The sequence below is a fragment of the Panthera uncia genome, chromosome B4, assembly GCF_023721935.1.
Source record: "Panthera uncia isolate 11264 chromosome B4, Puncia_PCG_1.0, whole genome shotgun sequence".
In the NCBI taxonomy this organism is placed as follows: domain Eukaryota; kingdom Metazoa; phylum Chordata; class Mammalia; order Carnivora; family Felidae; genus Panthera; species Panthera uncia.
Window position 1 is genome coordinate 13,915,490 of NC_064809.1, and position 9,778 is coordinate 13,925,267.

The 9,778-nt window shown below is 41.7% G+C and overlaps 1 long non-coding RNA gene across 1 annotated transcript in view; it reads left to right on the forward strand.

The window, feature by feature from the left end:
* LOC125918619 (uncharacterized) overlaps positions 1-4,044 on the forward strand; it is a 7,381-nt gene extending 3,337 nt beyond the window's left edge. Inside the window, exon 3 of the long non-coding RNA XR_007456513.1 lies at positions 1,614-4,044. This is a non-coding gene — a long non-coding RNA (uncharacterized LOC125918619). The remainder of the gene's footprint in view (positions 1-1,613) is intronic.
* The last annotated feature ends 5,734 nt before the right edge of the window (positions 4,045-9,778 follow it).

Sequence of the window (9,778 nt, forward strand, 5' to 3'; positions counted from 1 at the left end):
GGGGGGGGGGATGGGGACAATTGGTAGCAGTGAGAAATAGATACATATTTGTAAAGTTCAGTTAATATACAGTGTTATATTAGTTTCGGGTATATGATATAGTGATTTTAATAGCAATTAGCCTCTTAATATGGCCTGATGTCATAATATAACAATGAATTAATACTTTTTAAACAAATATATTTAAAAACTGTGTCTTTGACCTTTTAAAAAACAAAATTCAGCTGAATAAATTTGAAGATCTAATTGGCATTATTCGGAGATTCATGAACAGGACAGCTTCTTATCTAGCAAGTAGAAAGGAGCTACCAGTTGCTGTACAAAATAGAAGGCTTTTATAAGCAGAAGGGAGCAGGGACGAGGAAGTCTTAACAAAAAAGGGATTATTTCAGGCAGTCACCTTCCTTTGGGTAAAGGGCTGGGGTCTGTCATTCAGACCATCTCACTGTAGTATTGATCAGAAAATTCCAGACTGATTGGTTTAAATATATATTTTTTTAAATATTTTTTAACGTTTATTTATTTTTGAGAGACGGAGCACAAACAGGGGAGGGGCAGCGAGAGAGGGAGGCACAGAATCCGAAGCAGGCTCCCGGCTCTGAGCTGTCAGCACAGAGCTGGAACCCACGGGGGGCTGGAACCCACGAACCGTGAGATCATGACCTGAGCTGAAGTCAGACCCTCAACCAACTGAGCCGCCCAGGCGCTCTGGACCGATTGGTTTAAAATTCCACTTCTGGGAGAAGCTGAAGCTGCAGTTAGGTGAGGTGTTAAGTCTCGGTTTGCAGCCATGGAGCTTAGCACAGGTGACCGCAGTTTGGGCCAGTTTCTTTTTAAACCATTCCTGTGCTCCTATTGTTGAGAACACCTTTAGAACTCATTTAAAAACAGCACTCAACAACCGTGCTGACTGGGTGTTCTTCATGGGTCAAATATTGGCCTGTCACAGGTTCCACTAGTGGGACAGTGTTCCTCAGAAACAACTGGTAACTGGAGTGAGTGTATACGATGAAGAATTCTTAGTCCTTAAATGAAATACAGGTGTGAAATAATGAGCCTCATTTTCTTAGGAGCAGGTGGCTCTGAGGGCCCCCAGCTCCAAAAATGTTTTAAGTAGGACGGCAACGCTGGAATGATTGTAGTTTTCTGATACCCGCTTTAAAGAACTCATTGGGACACAGTGGACCTCTGGGATGCTTATTTTTTTTAATTTTTTTTTTTTCAACGTTTATTTATTTTTGGGACAGAGAGAGACAGAGCATGAACGGGGGAAGGGGCAGAGAGAGAGGGAGACACAGAATCGGAAACAGGCTCCAGGCTCCGAGCCATCAGCCCAGAGCCTGACGCGGGGCTCGAACTCACGGACCGCGAGATCGTGACCTGGCTGAAGTCGGACGCTTAACCGACTGCACCACCCAGGCGCCCCTGGGATGCTTATTTTTAAGAAGTCACAAAAATGCAAAAACAAGGGTCCGTTGACGGTGTCACTGGAGCGATTGACAGCCTCCCCTCTGGCTTCCGCTTCCAGCAACCAAATTATTTACCTCCCTGTGCCCTAAGTGGTTGCTGAATAACCAGTGGATTCCTGCCCTTTCTGTACCTCTCTATTTTAGACTGAAAAGAAAGAAAACTCCCACATTCCTCATTGAAGGCTCTGTGAGTCCTAAAGAGTTCCTGGTCTTCCTGTTTAATTCTCCTGCGTTCTGCGAAATATGTGCGATGTAAAACTTAGTGATAAAGAGACGTGACAGACTTCTGAAGAGGTGACAGAAGCTCAGCCTCCAAAAGGCGGTCTGCAGGATTTTTGTGACCCTCATTCCACGTGGGTGACTACGGTGCTCTGCCCACGTTAACATCCAAGACCAACAAAAGACAGCCGAAGAGAATGGTCTCCGATAAGAGTGACGTTCTCTGCCTGGAGCCATCTGCAGGCTGAAGTATGTTGATAAGCACGCCATAAATTGTAACCTTAACAAGCCATCCTCCAGTTTTAGAGGGAAGCCAGTGCAGCCCACTGCATAGATAAGAGCTCATTCTCAAGTCCAGAGAGGAAAGGTTACGAACAGCTCTCTCTTTTCTCCCTGAGCTAGCTGCTGTACAAAGGAAACTGGCGAGGCAGTGACAATGGCCACCAAAATTGTTTCCATTTTCTGCAAATCACTCTCCCCAAGAGTGGAGACCCTTTCCAAGTCTCATAACCGTGTCAAGTTTGGGTCATTAATCACTGTCCCCGGCACTGGAGGATCCTTTGGTTAATGGCGTTACTTCCTGAGCCAGGCTTCTCACTATCTATGGGCAGGATTTATGCCTCATTATTCTCTTGGCTAAAGAGTTCCTCAAATTTCCTGAGGCTTTCCTCTCCCCACAGGATGAGGAGGAAGAGGACAACTCCCATTCTGGGTCGTGCTTTGTTTTTCCCTTTGAATTGTGAGTGATCTATGCTGCTTCTCCCTCTTAGCCGTCACTATAACTGATGGGCCTCTAGATTTATTGGTTCAATTAGGGCTCTATCTACATGACAGCAACTGGTGGGTTTGCTCTAGTTCCCGACAAAAGTTGTGAATTGGGTAGTGAAAAGTATTGATCCATTTGCTGATCAGTTGAATGTAATCTGTCAGAGTAACCTCTGAACGGTGAGTAAATAATCCAGGGATCATATACAACAGTGTTATGGAAAGGAAACTTTTCAAAATATTGTCTTTTCCACCACATAGTGCTGTAGTTTGGCAATTCTGATCTTGTTTCTGCCAAGTCGATATAGCAAAATGTATATTATTTTCTGTTAACCAGCTATCAGGCTAAGTAAAATGTGAATTTTGAGAGTTCATTCCTAACAAGTCCTTTTAATGAACACCTGGTCAACCAAGTTACTCAGATCTGATGTCATAGACTGCACAACCTCAGGGAACCATTTAGATTATTTGACTGGAAAAGTAATTGATTTGAAACCAACACAAATGCCAAAGTAGTAGATGTAGGTAGCCTCTCTGTTTATCATTTCCTTGGCCTCCCTCATCAACTGAACCCCATTATGTTGAGGTATTTGGTGACGATGTGCTTCACGGGTCCTCCCCTGTCCCAGGAGTGAATGTTGACAAGGCACATCCACTGCTCTTGCCCATCCCTGGAATGGGTATGGTCTTGTGACATAACTGGTCAATGAGTCATGAGAGGGAATCTGCTGGGACGATTTTGAGAAAGTTCTTCCACCCTAATAAAAATTGATAAGAAGAATAACTGACCTTTTCTGGTTCTGGACAAGCTCTGTAAAAAGGTGGAAGTTGCTGAAGCCATCGGGTCATCATTGGTGGGGGGAGAAGGGTGAGTTGAAGGTCCCAACAAGCTGAGGATGGCAGAGCAGAGCAGAAAGTTTAAAGAAACTCCTGCACCGCAGTGCTGAGCTGTCCTGAAACCACCTTGCCCTTGGATTGTTTTGTTATATGGGATAAGAAACCCCTTATTGTTCAATGCACCAATAGTTGGGTTCTCTGCCACTTGTGACCGAAAAGCATTTTAACAGATCTCAGCACAGATGTAAGTGTAATAGTGTTGATGGAAGCCTGAAGACCTATGCTCTGAAACCTTGAGCAAAATCATTCCTGGCTCTGGTGTGAGTTGGAAACCTGTCAAAAATTTTTTTAAGTTCTGGATCAAATACTCAGGAATCGGGGGCAAGACTCTAATTCAGAGAGGAAATCAAGTCTAGAATTTCAGTGTGAAGGCAAAAATGATGTCGACTGTCAGGACTGAAAAGTGCACACTGTGCTCTTATGCCAGACGCAAAAGACCATATAGGGTATGATTCCATTTACATGAAATGTCCAGAGTAAGCAAGTCCACAGAGACAGAAAGCAGATTAGTGTTTGCCAGGGTCTGAGGGATGAGGGGAAACGGGGAGTGAGTAATGGGAACGGGCTTTCTTTTTGAGGTAGTGAAAATATTCTGGAACTAGATAGTGGTGATGGTTGCCGAACACCGAACGTACCAAATGTCACTGAATTGTACACTTAAAATGGATAAATAGTGAATTTTATGTTATGTGTCTTTTCCCACAACAAAATAAAATTTTCAAAAACATGAAATAAGCCTAGTGTGGCAGTGACACTATAAGGAGAAACATTCCTGTTCGTGAAATAAATTCATCATAAAGTCTTTGAAAAATTTTTAACTTCATAATTGTTTTTCCCCACGTTTTATGATGAATGAAATGGTAGCTGTTTACAAACATGTTTTCATTTAACAGATCATTTTTAATTAAAACTCTTTTTTTTTTTTTTTTTTTACTGAAAGTAAATTTTTAAAAAAAGGACGACAAATGTAACACCTGTTTTTGACTGTTGTCTAACTATTAGGTCCTATGGGCTACCAGTCAGTTATGAAACATTTATTAGGTCCCTATATACACAAAGACTGGCCTAGGCTCTGAGATTAAGGTTCTGAGAAGAACCTTGTCTGAAAATAAAAATTTTGACTCTGTAGAATAAGCCTATATTCTGGACAAATGCCATTCCTATGCAAACAGGAAAGGCTCCTAGCTCATGATAGAACAGGGTAATGTATTTACCTCTAATCGGAAGTAAATATGAAATTTTCAAGATCAAAAGAATATAGGGATCAATGTTGCCATTGTTTATCTCGTCTATTAGTGTAAAGCTATATATCCAATTCCAACTGTGTATGTTTGTTCAGTATAGGAACAGCCTGAGATACTTAGCTGAGAATAAGCTATCTTTTTACACGTGTGTGACAGCAACAGCAACATTACCAAATATCCCCGATATGCTGAGTACTGCAGCTGTTAATTAAAGAAAAGACCAAGATGTCATTATTTAGCTGACACAAAATACCTATGGAAGCAATCACTTATTTTCCAATGAGGGCTAATACTTTTATTTCCCAATGACATTTCTTTGGGAACACACTTGACAATTGACCAAAGTAAGTCAGTAAGAGACAGGAAGATGGTTCGGAGAAGGTGCTCTTCCAAATTGAGCTGGAAGCACGTGTTGCTTTTATTTCATGCCCTCAAATGTGTACTTGGTTTTAACAACAACTCTGCAGAGGGCATGTGTCATGACTTCCTAAATGTGGGTCAGTTTTGAATAGGCACAGATCATCTTTGTTCAATGTTTTTTGGTATTGATTTGTCTACAGTCTTTCTCTTTCCCTTCTTCCTTCCCTTATTCTCTCTTTCCCTCCTTCAAGATTCTCAAACTGAAGAAGGCCGGGGGGAAATAAATGCTTTGCCTTAGACATAGGCAGGGAAAACTATTCTCTTGCCATGATGCCTCTAACAGACATGGTCTCCCAGCTCCTAAAATTAAGGCGCATGTGATCTAGAAGAGATCTCTGGGTAAGGTCCTTTTACAGAAAGTGGAACTCCTACAAATAAGAAAAATTTTTCTAGTCGTGTAACCACGGGATTGGGAATCTCAGTGGCTTTGGGAAAGACTATTTTGGAGTGGCTTCCTTGTTTCTTGTTTTGCTACAGAGGTATAACGAGGGGATCCTGTGTGATTGAATTTCTGAATTTTGTTTGTTTCTTTATAAAAAGGAAATAAATCTCTGAGGGGGAGAGTCGCACCCACCGATTTAGTAATTTTCCAGCAGGCCGTGCTAGACTCTGATCATAAATCTCAATAGAAAATAGCTTCCTTCCCTCTGTTGGTGGCCAGACTCATTTACTCAGACCGTGAAGAGGTGGGAGACATCCCTAAATCCTCACTGCCCCCTTCTTCTGAATCACATGGTTTGGTAGATCAGGAGAGAGTACAGCTCGCTGACCAGTCTATGTTTTCTCTTGCGTAGGAGCAACCTCCCTTTGATCTCAACCCTTGACTTTATGGCAGCCAGCCATATCCTGGAAGGAAGGAGAAAGGACAGAATTAGGACAAGTCGTATTTATCTTAGAGGAATCAGAAGGGACAGGGAGAACATTCAGACATGAGCAGGTATGCCATTGGAGCCAAAATCTGGAAAATGTGAGGAAAAAAAAGACACTCCTGAAAAATTTGAAAATCCCCAAGTGTCATTTTTCACAGGGACCAGAAAGGAAGGATGCATAACCCAGGATGAGTTACTTTTATGAGATTTTTGAGACAGCTAGGGGAAGGGTGGACAGAAATCAAAGGATTGGCCTTTCTCATTGGCGTGGTTTCCGGTCCCTGATTCTCTGCTTGTTATGATAACTGCACTGGGTTCGTGTTTTATTCTTTGCAGTGCCAATACCAACACTGTGCATCAGTGATGCTCTTCAGACAAGGCTTTCTCCCAAACAGCTGCCTCATGTCTTGTTTTGGGAGTATAACCTTATATAAACAGCAGAAAAACCTCCGTGCCCATCTCCTGGAGCGAAGGGTAGCCCTGTAACCTGCTGCTCATGAGGTAGAACTGAAGTCATCTGCAGGTGCACCAAGGGGCCTGCTCCTGGCCTTCAGTGAGCCATCTGTTCATTAGTGAATGGGACCCCCTCTCTCTGGGGGACACAGATGGGTGGACCCTTTGCTTTTAGACCAGGTCAGGTCTGTTGGTTTGTTCTCTCTGTGATAGCAATCAAGCTACAAATACCTGATTCTAGTTCAGGATGTCTTTATTTGGAAAATACTTGTGACCACAGGAAAGCATTGGGAAGGCATTCTGCATCCCATCACTCACCTCTGATTTCAAAGGTAGAGACGTTTTGGGAAGCCTGGGTGGCTCAGTCAGTTGAGCGTCCGACTTTGGCCTTGGTTATGTTATCTCCGTTCCTGATTTGGAGCCCTGCATTGAGCTCTGTGCTGACAGCTTGGAGCCTGGACCCTGTTTCAGATTCTGTGTCTCCCTCTCTCTCTCTCTGTGCACCTCCCCTACTTGTGCTCTTGTCTCTCAAAAATAAATAAACATTAAAAAAGTTTTAAATGTAGAGACCTTTCAAAAATCTTTGAAAATATATGTTGTTCCCTTCCTGATCAAATTTGGTTGGGTGATCTTTTGCTGTGTGCGGACAGGCTGACATTGCAAATACAGCTAAGTGAATTTTTCCGTGTGGTTCTCTGTCTTAAACAAAGAAGATACAAGTCACTGAACATAGAGTACGTTGCTTTGAGTTGGAATTGAAGGGATCCTTCAATTATAAAGTGAATGATTCCTGTAAGTAAAATTACTTCAAGAGTTCAGGAGGATTATTGACGAAATTATGTCATTTTGTGAGTTTTAAATATTCCCTGTTGCTGAAATCATCCTAACATTGCATTTTAATTTGAATAACATATAGAAATATACCTCTATAAGTGTATCTTACATCTGATATTTAGTTTGATAAAATGAATAACATTTGGGTGAAACATTTAGGTGTCCCTCTTCCTTAATCCTTGGTAACTATAAAGAAAAAGTATTGTAAACTGCACTCACTGCATTTTCACTTGTAGACAATCTCTCTGTTTTAAGTAAAAGTATCAGGATATGAAGCCACAGTCTAAACTCACTGCACACAAGCACTAGAGTTTGTAATGTTCCACACAAAACGATAGTTATCTTTAAAAATGTGTTGAAAGTGGGGTTCAATTAAACAGCAAAAGCCCACAATGCTATTTGCTTTCTAGAGTATTAATTGTACACATTTATTATAATAGCATGTACCTATGAAGGGCATTCAAAAAATTCTGAAAATAACTGAAAACAAAATAAATACCACCAGCAATCCCCACTTCCAGAGATAAGCACTACAGAATTTTGGTATACTCCCTTCAGTCTTTTTATTTATACATATATCATTACAAAACTTAGGCTCTGCTTTATATGTAACTGTCTGTCATATTGTTTCCATAACCTTGTAGTGCTTTTAGATTTTTATTTAATTTTCAAGCAACCTTTTGGGAGTGATCTGTTGTCTGAAGTCCTACGGTAGAATACCTGTAATATTTGAGTAGGTTGCTCAACATTCATTTCCTCCACTTTATTCCACATTATTTGAAGTTGAATTGTGTTTTCCCATCAAGCGTTCGCACATGCGTGTCAACATTTCTTCTACCACCTCTACTGTTTTACTAATCTTCGGTTTCCTGTTTCTTGACCCTTTGAGAATCAGGAGGCTTATATAAACTGTTGTCCCATCGTTAGTAATCTCTAGTAAATCTAGTAAGTGTTTCAGAAGCTCTTTCATGACGCACTTTCTTCCACTCCTATGAATAACATGCTGTCTAGTTCTGGGCTTAGTCTGTTTAAATGCAGTGGAATATCTAGTGGCTGTATCTGTTATCAGAACTGTCACCTCTCTAGAGTGTCCCCCAGCTGGCAGAAATCATCTGCGTCTCCTTTCCTCTAAAAAGAGAGCAGAAAACGAAGCATTTGAGCAAGCTGTTCTATACAGTAAACATTTTTCATTATACATACATCTTCTGGAATTTTCTTTGAGGAAATTGCCTTTTTATGTGGGTTTATTTTACATGAAGTGAAAGTATCTGAATGAAAAAGAAAAATTCACTTTAGCACGCAGATTTGGAGATTAGAAAGAAACTTCCCAGAAATTTCAAGATGTTTGTAGAATTCATCTGAATAATTACATGAAGTAAAGCAGTTGAATTTTTCATACTTTCTCCCATTGCATTGTCACCGTGTTTATATAATTGTTTTCTTTTCTTTTTTTTTTCCATTTTCTAAAATGCTTACTTATTTATTTAAAACATTTTTTTTTAACGTTTATTCACTTTTGAGAGACAGAGAAAGGCAGTGAAGGCAGAGGTGGGTCAGAGAGAGAAGGAGACGCAGAATTCGAAGCAGACTCCAGGCTCTGAGCTGTCAGCACAGAGCTGGATGTGGGGCTTGAACTCACCAACAGTGAGATCATGACCTGAGCCGAAGTTGGACGCTTAACAGACTGAGCTACCCAGATACCCCAATATTTATTTATTTTAGAGAGAGCAAGTGGGGGTGGGGCTGAGAGTGAGGGAGACAGAGGATCCAAAGCAGGCTCCGCTCTGACAGCAGAGAACTGGATGCGGGGCTCAAACTCGGAACTGCGAGATCATGACCTGAGCTGAAGTCGGATGCTTAACCGACTGAGCCACCCGGGCGCCCCTTTTGCCTATTTTTTTGAAGATGTTTTATTGTTGTGGCATTTTTGTAGTTACGAAACAGGGATGCCCAGAGTGCAATTTCCCAATTTCCCTGTGTCGGAAGCAGCTGAGTTCTCTTCCTCTGGCTGGACCACACCAAGGCCTTTTGACTCTAGGTTGTATGGTCCATGGGGTGTTGTAAGGGAATTTGATCTCAGACAGACTGAAGCAGTAATTCTGTCATCTGTGGTGTGGTCAGCTTGTGCCCTGTGAGTCCAGGCAAGCCTGCTTTGTTGGCCGGCCAGTCTGGGAGCGACCAGACCACACGGGTTACGGAGGTCGCTCATCCCGGGAAATCTGATCTAGCTGGAGGTGGGAGCCCTGCCAGAAGCACCAGCCTAGGAGTTAGAAGACTTGACTTACAGTCACGGCTCTGCCATTTAGCCGTGTGTCATTTGACATCACACTTTAATTTTGCTAAGACTGAGTTTTCTCATCTGTCAAATGGGAATATTGATTCCAGCCTTGCCGCCTCACAGAATCAAGGCAAGAGCTCACGAGCGGACGGGTGTAAAGGCACACTGTAAAGCATAAAGCTATACACTTCTGGGGTATAAATTGTTATCTCGAGTGTGATAGGGTTAAAGTGGCCATGAGAACATACATACTACGTTGTGAGCAAATTAGACGTATACTGTGTAATTTACAGTTTGTATTCTGTTAATTATATTTATGAGAATATATGT